Genomic DNA, 14,164 nt, shown 5'->3' on the forward strand with positions numbered 1-14,164 from the left:
TGCAACAAGATGATTTCTTCCTCCTGCAGCCGGAATTTAATGATCACCCACGGTATATCCTTTGCTCTGTACTCCTTCCATTGATGGATTTAAGGGAGAAGGGAATAAATCAGAATTAGAACTTCTGAATCGATATCGTTCTGAGAACATTATCACTCGGCTTGTTAAGATGTCGTAGCAGATGGAAGAAGAGGTAGAGGCAATGCAAAAAGAAAGGAAAGTTAAGGAGAATGCAGAAGGAAAAGAAGGAAGTTGTTTCCAAATTGAATCAAGATGTTCTTTTTAATGGTCAGTTGTGACCTTTTGGCTATCATCGGTTATCACGAAGACTATTCAGATACTTCATAAATTTGAATTTAAAAATGAGAGAAACAAAGAGGGAAAAGAATTAAAAAGTTGAAGAGTCTAAATTTTATTTTATTATTATATGCTCTTATGTACGTTCATATATGTATATTGATGAGATGACATCATTAGATTATATACTTATAATTTATTGGTGCCACTCCATTTATATATGTTGTGTGTGTGTGTTCGTATTTAAGGGTTTATTATAATGATAAAATAAGGAGATTTAATATTAATTCCAAGGTATGAATTTTAATTTAGATTACTTTATGTTTTTATTATGTTGTTTTCCTAATAGCTCATGCATGTACATAATGTAACTTGTGGTCAAGTCTTCATATCCTTTCCAAGGAAGTCTTAGGTCATACCTGCCGATCCTGATGACTGAAACAAACGACCATCCATTCCAATGATCCCGTTTAGCAATGCTTCCCCCCCCTCTTCAGTCTTCTCCTAGAATCACCCAATCAAAACATTCTCACCCACACATTAATTCAAAATATATTGATCATTAATTCAAATCAAACGATTGTTAATCATCTAATGACAGTTATAGAGTACTAGTTATTTCATCAACGTCTATAATAACTAACTCATTTCACATGATCATGAAAGAAATAATTCATTATCAATTGGTACAACATTTATAATTAACTAACTCATTTCATATGATTAAGAAAAGAAATAATCTGTTAACAGTTGATACAACGTATATAATTAACTAACTCGTTTCACATGATCAAAAAAGATAATTCATTAAACCAACAGTTATGATCAATTTAAAAATTAGGGCAAAATCTAGGATGTAACAAATAGAATAAGAGGAGCAATTGATGTTCTCACTCCTCGAACCATGGAAGAAGCTTTAGAGAAGGTTGTCCAACAAAAATATAAAATCAAGAGAGATGACTCCATTCAGGATAATAAAAGGAGAACAAACTGGAATACAGAAAGTACAGATACTGGATCTCAGAAGAAACAGTTTAAGGATTATAAATTTAGCAAGCCAAAATCAAAAGGGAATGAAATCAAGGATTTTAAAAGTAATTTCAGTACAAGTAAGAATAATAAGAGTAATGAAAAGAAGGGGCCACCTTCAGGATGTTACAATTGTGAGAGAGATCACTATGCTAATAAATGCCCTATCAAACCCAACACCAATCAGCCGCACCGACCACCCCTTCCACATCAGCAGCATGTTTATCAGCAAAGGATCCATGCAGCCCTTGACAACAAACAAGCAAAACAACAGAGAGGCCTGATCGAAACTCCGGGTAAGATCTACGAGAACCCTGTCTCTATTTTAATTGATACTGGAGCTTCTGAATGTTTTATATCGCCCAAATTACTAAGCAGATTTCCAAAGAGATCTAGTTTTATGGAAAAACCATGGGCAGTCGAGTATGCAAACCAGTGAAGGGCTAAGGTAAAGCAGGGTCTGTTTGAGGCTCGAGTTGATTTTCCAAATTTCTCCACTAAATTGATTCTATATTTAGCACCTCTTCGGTCTTATGATATTATTATAGGCATTAATTGGCTCAACGAGCATAAGGCCAAGGTTGATTGTCTTGCTAAAACTGTAGATTGTTTGGATGACCAAGGCAAACCTGAAAGCATTATTGGGATTAAACATGAGATTAAATCAAAACAAATATCTGCCATGCAACTTAAGAAATGTGGAAGAAAAGGCTGTGAGATTTTTGCAGTAAGAGTTGAAGATATGAGAAATCCTATAAACACCACATATGGAGATGACTACATATTTGAAGATGGGGAAATCAGAGAAAAATTAAAGGAATCTTTTGAAAAAAAAAATCCCTACCTAAAGAATTATCAGGATGTGTTTCCCGAAGAACTCCTCGGTCTACCTCCATCCCAAGTCTTTGATTTTACCATAGATTTGTTACCAAGAGCAGAACCCATTTCTCAAGCACCATATCGAATAACCACTACAAAATTAATGGAGTTGCAAATACAATTGCAAAATATGTTAAACAAGAAACTGATTCGGCCCAATGTATCACCATGGGGAGCCCCAGTATTGTTTGTTGGGAAAAAGGACGAAACTATGAGATTATGCATAGATTACAAAATGTTCAATAACGTTACTATCAAGAACCAGTACCCACTCCCTAGAATTGATGACCTTTTCGATCAAATGGAAGGTGCTACAATATTTTCAAAGATTGATTTGAGGTTAGGATATCACCAACTTCGTATTAAAGACGAAAATATTCACAAAATTGCATTCAAAACTAGGTATGGGCATTATGAATTCACAGTGTTACCTTTCGGGTTAACCAATGCTCCAACAACTTTTATGAACTTAATGAATAGCATATTCCAAGATTGCCTAGATAAATTTGTACTAGTCTTTATAGATGATATCCTAATCTATTCAAAGAACGAGGAAGAACATCAAGAATATCTGGAAAAAGTCTTACAAAGGTTAAGAGAACATAAATTATATTGAAAATTGTCTAAGTGCGCTTTCTATCAAAAGAAAATTTAGTATTTAGGACACATTATATCAGCTCAGGAAAAAGTTGTAGATTCATAAAAAATCAAAGCAATTAAGGAATGGCCTATACCTAAAAATGTGACAGAAGTCAAAAGTTTCATGGGATTGGTAGGATTCTATAGGAAGTTTGTCAAAAATTTCTCCAAGATAGCCTACCCGATTACATCGCTTCAAAGAAAGGGAAGGAAATTTGTATGGACTGAAAAATGTCAATCAGCTTTTGAATACTTGAAGGAAAAGTTAACTACAGCGCCCATACTAAGAGTACCCGACCCACAAACGAAATTCGTTATTATAACTAATGCATTAGGAGGAGTAGGAGGTGTGCTAATGCAGAATGAGCAAGTAATCGCAAACGAGTCTAGGAAATTGAAGAATTACGAGTAGAATTACGCCCCTTGATTTGGAATTAGCAACTATTGTTCATGCTCTTCAAATGTGGAGACATTACTTAATTGGAAAACCTTTTGATCTACGATCTAACCACCACGGCCTAAAATATATTTTTACTCAACCTAATCTTAATACTAGACAAAGGAGATGGCTGGAATTTCTAGCAAATTATTAATTTGGCATTAATTACATCAAGGGCAAGGAAAACAAAGTGGCAGATGCCTTAAGTAGGAGGAGACACATTTTTGCAATGGCTACTATAAATTTCTGATTAAAAGACCAGATTTTACAACATCTAGGACATGATGAGTTTTATGCAAAGATCAACCTAGCTCTCATTGGAGACCCACAAGATCCCAAGTATTCAGAATTTAGGATAGCAGAGGATGGATTGCTAAGATATCATGACAAGATTTATATACCCAACAAAACTGAACTTCGGAGAATGATTCTGGAAGAATCTCATTCAGCTCCATATTCAGAACACCCTGGAGTAACTAAAATGTTGTCCGATATAAAACCTCTATATTTTTGGAAAGGAATGAAAAAGGAGATTACAAAATTTGTGGCAGGATGCCTGGAATGTCGTCGGTAGATATTGTGTAGCCGACGGGTTCCTTCGGGAAGGTTATTGTTATGTAGCCGACGGGTCCCTTCGGGAGGGTTATTGTTATGTAGCCGCCCAGTCCCTTCAGGAAGGTTCTTATTATGTAGCCGACGGGCCCTTCGGTAATTGTCATGTAGCCAACGAACCCATTCGGGTAGGTTCTTCAAAAAGTATATATACACCCTTCGAGATCGTTGTAATCATCATTAATGCATAATGTAATGTCTTTGGCATATGCAAATAATATAAGGAGTTATGTTATTCTTCTCTATTGCCTATGTGTGTTAACCTATTTACCCAGTACGGTACACTTTTGGCGTCATTGCCCGATTGACCTAGTAAGAAGGCAGAGGAATGAAGACTAATGTCGAATCAACTAAACAAGAATAAGAATAAACTAAAGGAAAAGGACGAAATACACACCGCATAGGAAAATTTAATTTTGGCACAATAGGCCGACTGTAGATGGAGGTTTCAGCAAATTACCGACAGACACCGTAGCACTGAAGAATTGTTGGAGACTTGACAGCAGCTGGATTTGGTGGAAGAAGCAAAGGAGGAGTTTTTGAACCTGCATACATCGAGGGAAGAGAATCCAGACGGAAGGGGATTGACTCGCACGGCTCGGAGTGCCGAGGGAGCACAATCGTGGAGTGAACTCTTCGTCTAAGATACACTTCCAGAACGGACAGCTTTGGTTGACGAAAACCCTTCTTCACCAAATAGCATGACTGTTGGAAGCAACGCGAGTGTGCAAAACAATATGGGTGTGCAGAACAATGCGAGTGTGCAGAATAGCGCGTGAGTGCAAAAAAACGAAGGTACACAACAAACCCCTCAACCTCGAATAGTGATGGCAGGACCAAAGGAAAAGTTGCCAAAATTTGATGGTGATGGAGTAGCCGATCCCAGCAGAACTCCTTGTATTATTCGCATATGCCAGAGACATTACATTATGCTTGATAAGATGATTTACAATGATCTCAGATAGGGTATAAATACTTTCCATCGAACCTTCCCGAAGGGGTCCATCGGCTACATAGCAATACTAATCTATCCGTCGGCTACAAATTTTTATAACCTATGCAATTTTTTATAACCTTATGTTTTTTATTGCAGGATTAAAAAATTGAATGTAATTGGAGGAAAATGGAGTTATTGTTGTAGCACGGATCTAACTAGAGGAGATAATATCAGAGAGATCAGAGACAGCGGATGAGCAAAGGAAGTAGCCTAAAAAATTTAAAAGAAAAAAAAAACGACAGATTGAAACAGTTTGGAATGAGTAACGCTTGATGCCAAAGGGAAGGGAAAACATTAACAGTTGCCAAAATAAGTGTGGGATCGGAAAAAAATACAAAAATGGTGTGTTCCATGTCGTTTTGTGTGGGTTTCAAAGTGCTAATTTGATCTTGGCGGCCAGGGCACTGCCCCTCGACCCCACCCTGTATCGCAACAGGGAGCGCGCCTGCCTCAACCCCGCTGGGGGCAATGCCCCTTAAACCCCCATTCGGTGCAGTTATCAATCATGGGAAGTGTGACCAATTGATGAGACCTGAAGTTGCTGCAAGCATAGAGTGGTTGTATACCAAAGGTGGAGAGAACAACAGAACAAGCCTTTCGAGAGGGATGATACGCTAAGGCACTTGGAGTAGGTGTTGGACATGAGGCTCTCTTGGTGGATGCATAGAGAGCTCAGGAGGAGTTGATCATCCAGTTGGAGGCAGTACAGCGACACTTGGTTCAGTGTACCCAAGAGTTGGAAGCAAAGAAAGTAGCACCCGTGACTATCAAGTTCAGCTTGATTAAGGAGACAGTATTGTGTTAGCAGAGGCTACAAATGTAATGTGGTTTGGAGACCAGTTTGGTGTAGGCAGGACGAATGTGAACGTGGTGTGACGAAAACAAATCTCTTCTGTTGTAGTAGTCAATTAATGTACTCTATTTTGTTAATCTGTCTCAAATATTTTGCAATCGTCGTCCGGAGACGACTTTTTCTTTTGGGGGAGATGATGTCATCGGTAGATATTGTGCAGCCGATGAGTTCCTTCGATAAGGTTATTGTTATGTAGCCAACGGGTCCCTTCGGAAAGGTTATTGTAATGTAACCGATGGGTCCCTTCGAGAAGGTTCTTATTATGTAGCCGAGGGGCCCTTCGGTAATTGTCATGTAGCTAACGGACCCCTTCGGGAAGGTTCTTTGAAAAGTATATATACACTCTTCGAAATCATTGTAATCATCATTAAAGCATAATGTATGTCTCTGGCATATGCGAATAATATAAGGAGTTTTGTTGTTCTTATCTATTGCCTATGTGCGTTAATCTATTTACCCAGTACGGTAAACATCGAATGCCAAAGAGTAAAAGCAGAACATCGTTACCCAGTCAGTCTTTTGCACCCAAATGAGGTACCAAAGTGGAAATGGCAAATAATCTCCATGGATTTTGTACAAGGATTACCTATGACACGGAATAGACACAACACCATTCTGGTAGTAGTAGATAGATTGACAAAAGTTGCTCACTTTATATTAGGAAATCTAACCAATGAAGCACCAAAAATCGCTCATAAATTCATAAAGGAAATTTTCAGATTGCATGAAGTGCCAAAGAAAATTATCTTAGATAGGAATGCTAGGATAACTTCCAAATTTTGGCAAACATTATTTTCAGCATTAGGGACTAAAATAAACATAAGCTCAGTTTATCACCTAGAGATAGATGGTCAAACAAAAATTGTAAACCAGGCATTAGAAGATATTTTAAGAGTTTACTGTATGGATCGGCAATACCAATGGGAAATGTATTTACCCTTGGTAAAATTTGCTTATTACAATTCCTACCAATCCACCATTAAAATGGCCCCCTTTGAGGCTCTATATGGCCACAAATGTAGAACTCCTGTGAGTTGGAATCGATTGGAAGATAGAATTATTGTTGGGCCTAAAATGCTTAAGGAAATGGGAGGACAGATAATCCAAAATTGTCAGAGATTGAAGGAAGTCAATAACAGATAGAAATGTTATGCAGATGCAAAAAGAACACCTAGGGAATTCTCAATGGGAGAAAAGGTGCTATTAAGAGTAAAACCTCAGAAGAGTACTATCAAATTTGGTAAGAATGCCAAGTTAACCCCAAGGTATGTGGGACCCTTTGAAATATTGGAAGTTATGAACCCAGTAGCCTACAGAATTGCCTTACCACCAACTCTTGCAAGGATGCATGGCGTCTTCCATGTGTCATACTTTAAAAAATGCATTACTCATCATGATCATATAATTGATTGGAACCTATTACAGGTGCGAGAACCAAAGGTGGTGGAAACATAACCACTCAGAATACTCGAGGTGCGTAAGCTATGCTTACGAAATCAAGAGGTGACTCAATGCAAGGTCCAGTGGGATCAATATGTAGAAGATAATGCTACCTAGGAAGATTATCACGAAATCTTTCAAAAATACCCTCATCTTTTCTCCAAGGTAGAGCCTGAACCTTTGCTTTCTTGAAATGATTTGAATAGATATTGTTTAAGTTTTGTTGTGATATTCATCGGGGACGATGAACAATTTAAGGGGTAGGGTATGTTACATCCCAAATTTTGACCTACTTTTAAATTTATTCATAGCCGTTAGACTGAATGGATTTTTCTTTCATAATCATGTGAAGTGGGTAATTATTTATATCCATTGTATTAACTGTTTAATGAAGATGGTCGTTATTCATTACTTGTCATGTGATGTTTAGCAGTTGTTTGATTTTGGAATAATGGTTAGTAATTAAATTATTTTAAATGTTAATATGAAAATTATTATGGAACTTGTTATTGTTGTGGAAGTATTGAATGGATTGCAAGAGAAGATGAAGGGGGGAAGCATTGCTAAACAAGATCAACGGAATGGGATACTAGCTTAGTCCAATCATCAAGTTGGCAGGTATGACCTTAAATTGCCTTGCTAAGGACCTAGCGACTTGAATTTCAAGATACAATTAAAGGACTTGCATGAGCTATTAATTAAACATTTTAAAACTAAAAATAATTTAATTAAGATATAATACGTACCTCAAAAGATTTTGATTGATCTTTTCACTACATAATTATTATAAATACCTATGTACGTACACATAGATATAAGAATAAAGTGACACCATAATATTATTAATTCTTTTATAATAGTATGATGCCACCTCATAATCATATCTACGTGCATGTAGATAGATATAAACCATAATTATTTTCGATTTATAACCTTTAAAGCTTTTCCATCTTTATTTCATTGTTTTTGCTAGAAAACTTAATGACACTTGGCATATTTTATTGGCATCCAAGAGCCAAGACTCTTCTTCTTATGTTACGGCTTCTTGGAAACCAAAGAGTCTTTTAACCTTTAATATATCTTGAGGTCGAGAGAAACAAAGGACATACAAATCATATTTCCGACTTCCTTTCTCATTTCCGACTTCCATCTACTACCCAATACTTCTACAAATACCATTCGAAATCTCTGCAGCTAAAGCATTGCCAATCTCTTTCTGCCTTGTATTAATCTTCTTTGCTAAAGACGTGATATATTTTACACTGGATTTTGTGCCTGAAGATCATTTCAAGGAAGAGTTGAATCATAGCGTCTAGCTAGACTCCTATCCTTCCATATTATATCAAGTTATGTGGTCAAACATGTTCCAAGCATTGCTATATTTTATTTTCTTTATCAATTGTTGCTGAACTCCGATTACCATAAGCAGTAAACTGTAGTTATACTAATCTTAAGTATCATTGATTAGAACCTCTTTGAGAATGAGTTATGATGTTATGAAATCATGATATAAATATGCCACTGGAAATTAGAATCAAATGATATTTCTGCAAGTCTTAAAGAACATATTCTTTCAAATCATAGATTGTGATAAGCTGTAAACATATATTATTCATGAATCAGTTGAGAATCAATGGACAAAGTCGATTGTTATGACATTCCGAGCACCTAGGACTCACCGGGTGTAAAGCCTTGGAAAAGGTGAAGAGGTGAGATGGAATTTGTATTGAAATGGAAATAAAGTCAAATATGATACAATAAATCTAAGTAATTTTATTTAATAGCACATGCTCATCCATATTGTTGTTCCCCTATTATCAAGTCGAGCAGTGGTGATCGGTCATTGAACCCATCAGAAAACCTTGGCCAAGGTCGTTTAAAGGCATGTTTGCCATCTATAATCACTTGATGTCAGTGGAGCCAGTTATTCAGACATATTCGTCCATAACTGTGTGGACATTCTAAACACCAGAATGCTCAAGTGGCTGGACTAAAAGAATCCCAAGCTCAATCCCAAGGTAGGGAGGGTCTTTCTAATTTAATAGATTGTGTGGGGATAAGTATGGTCTGAGGTTGGGAGGTTAAGCCTAAGTCAATGCTTCTTCTCTTACCGAAAGTCGAGGCTTGCACAACCAACTAAAGACTCACCGGATATTACTTGTATGTTCTTCTTTTCATGTTAAGCATTTACTTTACTTGTATGTAGGGAAAGATAGTTAATCATTATTATAGTTATTTCTATTGATCATTGTTACAATTATTTTCAGTTAATCGTTATTCCAGTTATTACGAATGATCATTGATACAATTATTTCAATTAATTGTTATTATAGTTATTTCAGTAGATCATTGTTACAATTATTCAGTTAATCGTTGTTACAATTATTCAGTTAATCGTTATTATAGTTATTTCTGTTGATCATTGTTACAATTATTTCCAGTTAATCATTATTCCAGTTATTACAGTTGATCATTGATACAGTTATTTCAGTTAATCGTTATTTTAATTATTTCAATTAACCATTGGTAGTTAAAAGCAGTTAATGTCCCATGTAAAGGAATCCAGTTATTTGTTTAGTAATTTGTTAGGGAAAACTCTTTAACGATCGTCTTATTTTGTTATGAAAAAACTTGTTACAAAGTATAACAGTTATTTTACATGTTCATATGAAAGAGATTAATGGTTACGATCACTTTAACTAAAATGTCATAACTAACATTAAAGGAGTATTCAATCAAAACGAGTGGTTAAACATTGATAATTCATTAAGTAAATAAGATGTTGCCATGTCTATGAACATATTGCTATTTAAAATTCAGTTCAATCCATATAACTAATTAATAATCTTGATTACCATTAAGGCATAATCAAATAAAACTAAATTGAGGATTTTAAGTTCGCAATACCCTAAATTTTGAAACCGCACCATCTACAAAGTCTAGGTTAGTCCACATATACCACTTAGGGCACAAAAATTTATACCATTGTATTGTAATGACCAATACCATCTCACATATCTTCAGACTTGGAATTGTAAATTAATAAAAGTAAAATACATGTTACTAGCAAATTTTTGAATGCATACCATAACTCTGTCTTATGCAAGCCTTGGCTACTGATGGATGAGGAGAAGCATTTTCAAGGACTTAACCTCCAATCGCAGACCCTTAAGTATTGCCACACAATCTCAACTGATACAAGCCCTCCCTACCTAGAATAGACATAGGACACCCTGTCGAGCCACTGAGCATCCTGGTATTAGAGCCTCAACCCACCACTCGATTAGACAACAGGATCTAAACATTGGACTACCATGAGCTGACTCAGTATAAACTCTTTTTATTATTAGCTTATTTATTATTGATTCATGTTTACTTTATCTTGCAAGGATATTCCCATTTACACCCTTCATCTCAACCATGCTAGTCCTCATAGATGAATTCATGGGTGATTCGTTCAATGATATCTAGTTCTTGGAAATATAAAGCATTGTCATCTTATCATGCCCATACTGTCCTATGGCATTATAAATGAGATTTACAATCTCTTTTCAAAGTAATCCATTAGTATGCAAGTGTTGCTCTCATCTCAGAGTGTATACTAACAATACCATGTATGAGACTTGACACTTTCACTGAGATTTATTAAGATTGCAAAAATCATATTCAATAAACATAACTTTCTATTATCATGTTGGCTCCTTAATTAAATCAGTTCTAGAAAGAACAAAAAAGGAATAAGCAGGCTGAAAATATTTCAATTCTGCAATAAGAAGAATAATGGAGTATTCCCTGATAAAAAGTCGATTAATTCAAAGCATATTTTTAGGAAGATGCAAAAAAAAATCAGATTACAAATGCATGAGCTAATGAAAGCTTGACTTGCAAGATATTCATGTGGAGCTGAGTAGGCCGGCTCTCCCGTGTGATTCAGACTTATGGTATTGCCCTGCAGGTGGACGCTGGATAGCTAATCCGAACTCGGCTCACTTAGAGCAACGTCGATGATCAATTACTAGCTGAGAAAGAACAGAAAACTAAGGCAAAAATATGAATGGCTCTCAGGAAAAGAATGCTTAAGTGTTGCAGACCAAAGAGAAGCAATGATAATGATTCCTCCCACAAGTGAGCAAAGATATGCAAGAAAAGCTCTTGTGTGCATGCTCAGTTACGAAAGAAGTTTTGAGGTTGCAAGGCGCTCAAAAGACCATCGGTTCAAATACAAATATTTATGATGAGCCATCCTCAACTATAAGTCTGATGGAATAAGAGAAATATTTTGAGGTGGCCACTCAAGGCAAAAGTATTGAGGCTATCGCCAAGATGAAAGAATAATAATAACTCGAATCTCTTAATGTTCTAATACAAGGACATCATCGTACTTAGCTATACTCATAGGTGTATATACACATACATGCATATATGCGTAAATCCTAAGCATATTTACTTTAGGTATATGTTCAAAATAGGCGTATACCTATTAATTGACTTTCAAACATGTATGAATATATTTAGGTATCATGATGTCGTTATATTAAGACATGCTTTGCACAACAAGGGGCTCTCAAATTATGAAGGTAAAAAAATTTGTTAATGCTTATTTAATGATATAAGTTAACAGGTTAGCTCATGGTCCTCCAATGTATACTCTTGCTTGCGTAGTCGTTTATCCTAAGCCATGGTGGTTTAGACTCATACCTATTTTCCCAATGATAGGCGGTGCCCCCCATGCCCAATTCCTTTTTGTCAATGCTTACCCCCTTTGACGTGCTCCTACAAGGAAAGAAATTCCCCACGATAATATCATATTCCTCAATATAATCACAATTACTATAACAAGTTATTATTCACAAACCATCATAATGGCTTACCACCATTTCACTTCCCCTAAATTTATGATGAATAACCAACTTCCCAAAGTTTTGAGATAATGTTCAATATAATAACATCAAAAAGTTTAACTAACATGTCATCTTCACATAAATTATAACGATTAAATAACATTTCATCTTTAAATGAAAATATAAAGATTAAGCATCCTACCATCTCACATGATCATAACTAATTTTACATGTCAACTGACTTCACATGAAACCTTAATGGCTATATGAACATTTTAAAATTGGGCAATAAATTGGGATGTAATAATGCATGACAACATGCAAGATCTTAAGGTTAAATGCAAGTGTCATTTTCCATATACAACACCTCACATTATGGCAGTGTTTCTTCTTTAGTATTAATATGTTGTGCTCTAGGATTTTTTGTGAATCGCAAACTAGTTTCTTTGGGTTTGGTGTATGATGAGCACAAATTTGTTGATAATTCATTTTAGATAATCATGGGCTGCTGCATTTAAATCTCATAAAGTAGTGGAACCCAAAGTTCAGTATCCAAATTTTTAATTGTTGGTAACCACATAGTGTTGAAGCTATGACCAACAACAAAGGAGGTGTTTGGCTATGCCTAGCTATCCATAGGGATTGAATTTTTGAAGAGACCACACCAAATTTTGTAGTTCAAATTACTTTTCTTTTGGTAGATTTGCAAATCATGAATGTTTTTGAAGCAAGTAGAGCTCATCAACATAGAAAGGTCCTCAATTTTGGTCCCCTAGCACAAGCATTTGACAATATAGGGGAATGTAATGCTCACCTTCCGAACCTGTTTCATAATGGGCCAAGATGGAAAGTGAAAGACCATGAATTCAGCATAAGAGATTATTATTCATTTATCAAACAAAGTAAAAATTATTATTTATTTCATAAACTATCACTATAGTGCGTAGAATATTGTTTGATAGATGAGTTTCTTGGTCTCCCCACATTCCATAATGAATGGTAGAATAACTATGCTCGGGTGGAAACTAACTCCAAGAGGCTTCATGAACAAACCCTGTTTTGGGAATTTTCTCCTCACTGTGCCCAAAATACTCCATTTTTCACAAACTCCCTCTTCATTATGGATATGGGAAATTCAAGAATACTCAACTATCTACAATATATGAACAAGTTTATGTAATTGAAATCAATATTTTATTTATTTACTTACAAATGAATTTCTTTGATCAATTTCTATTTCTTCCTAAGATTATTCCTTAGATTTCTTATTCGTATTGAAGCATTTCATATTACATTTGGGTGCCCTTTAGGATTATAAATATTATTAATATAAATCTGATATTTGGCAAAGGAGAGATGAGTGTCATGCTTTGTTGCTGATTGAGCAGGGAGAGATGACGACTCCCTCTAATACACTGCTATTGGGCTTCAACTTTCCCAGTATGCATTCTACTTTGAGTTTGTAGTTATTATTATAATATGCATCAATATTATTAAGAAAGAAATGAATATATATATCCCACTTTGGAAGGATGTCAGCTCTTCTTGAGTTTATTGTTGTTTGCTTTCAATCACAGAGAACAGTCTTGTTCGTCCCAATCAGTTAAACTCAATATCTTCGATGCCTACTTCCTCCAACATTGATACATATTTGTATTTGTTCAATCCAGTAGGCATGACTGTTTGCAAATGAAATTCTCCATAGAGCGATTGTCATCGGCGTTTAGAGTTGCCTTAGGTAGTGATCCAAATCTGATTCAAACTGCCATGTCACCCTAGGCATGTGTTAATGTCTATTGATTTAATTAATCGAACGCTACATGATTAGGGGGTTAGTCCCATCAACTAAGTAGGTTAATGAATATAACTAATGGAATGCTTATTGAAATTTTATTGATTATTAGCGATCATTGTTTGATATTAAGAATATTAATAAATTCAAATTAATAATTTATATTATTTTTTACGAAGGTCCTCCACGAATTAATCATTAATTTCAAAGAAAACTAGTTATTGCTATTAATATTTATAATTGATAACTAATTATAATTGACAATCCATACATATTTAAGATCTTTGCCAAGCAACTATATTGGCTGATACCTAATAAGGTGGTTCGTGACAATCTACCCCTCCCA

At 35.4% G+C, this 14,164-nt stretch overlaps 1 protein-coding gene across 6 annotated transcripts in view; it reads right to left on the reverse strand.

The window, feature by feature from the left end:
- Nucleotides 1-14,164, reverse strand: part of LOC149530430 (DNA-directed RNA polymerase V subunit 7-like) — a 132,665-nt gene that overhangs the window by 37,192 nt on the left and 81,309 nt on the right. The window contains exon 2 of one of the 6 annotated variants that reach the window (XM_089809803.1): nt 717-801. The exons of 4 other annotated variants lie outside the window; for them this stretch is intronic. The gene's annotated coding sequence lies outside the window, so the exon portion shown is untranslated. Of the gene's footprint in view, nt 1-716; nt 802-11,883; nt 11,908-14,164 lie in introns of those variants that run through there. One more of the 6 variants, XM_089809802.1, reaches the window with a different exon arrangement.

The sequence above is a fragment of the Cupressus sempervirens genome, chromosome 11, assembly GCF_028749045.1.
Source record: "Cupressus sempervirens isolate cs-2001-9-10 chromosome 11, ASM2874904v1, whole genome shotgun sequence".
Taxonomy (NCBI): Eukaryota; Viridiplantae; Streptophyta; class Pinopsida; order Cupressales; family Cupressaceae; genus Cupressus; species Cupressus sempervirens.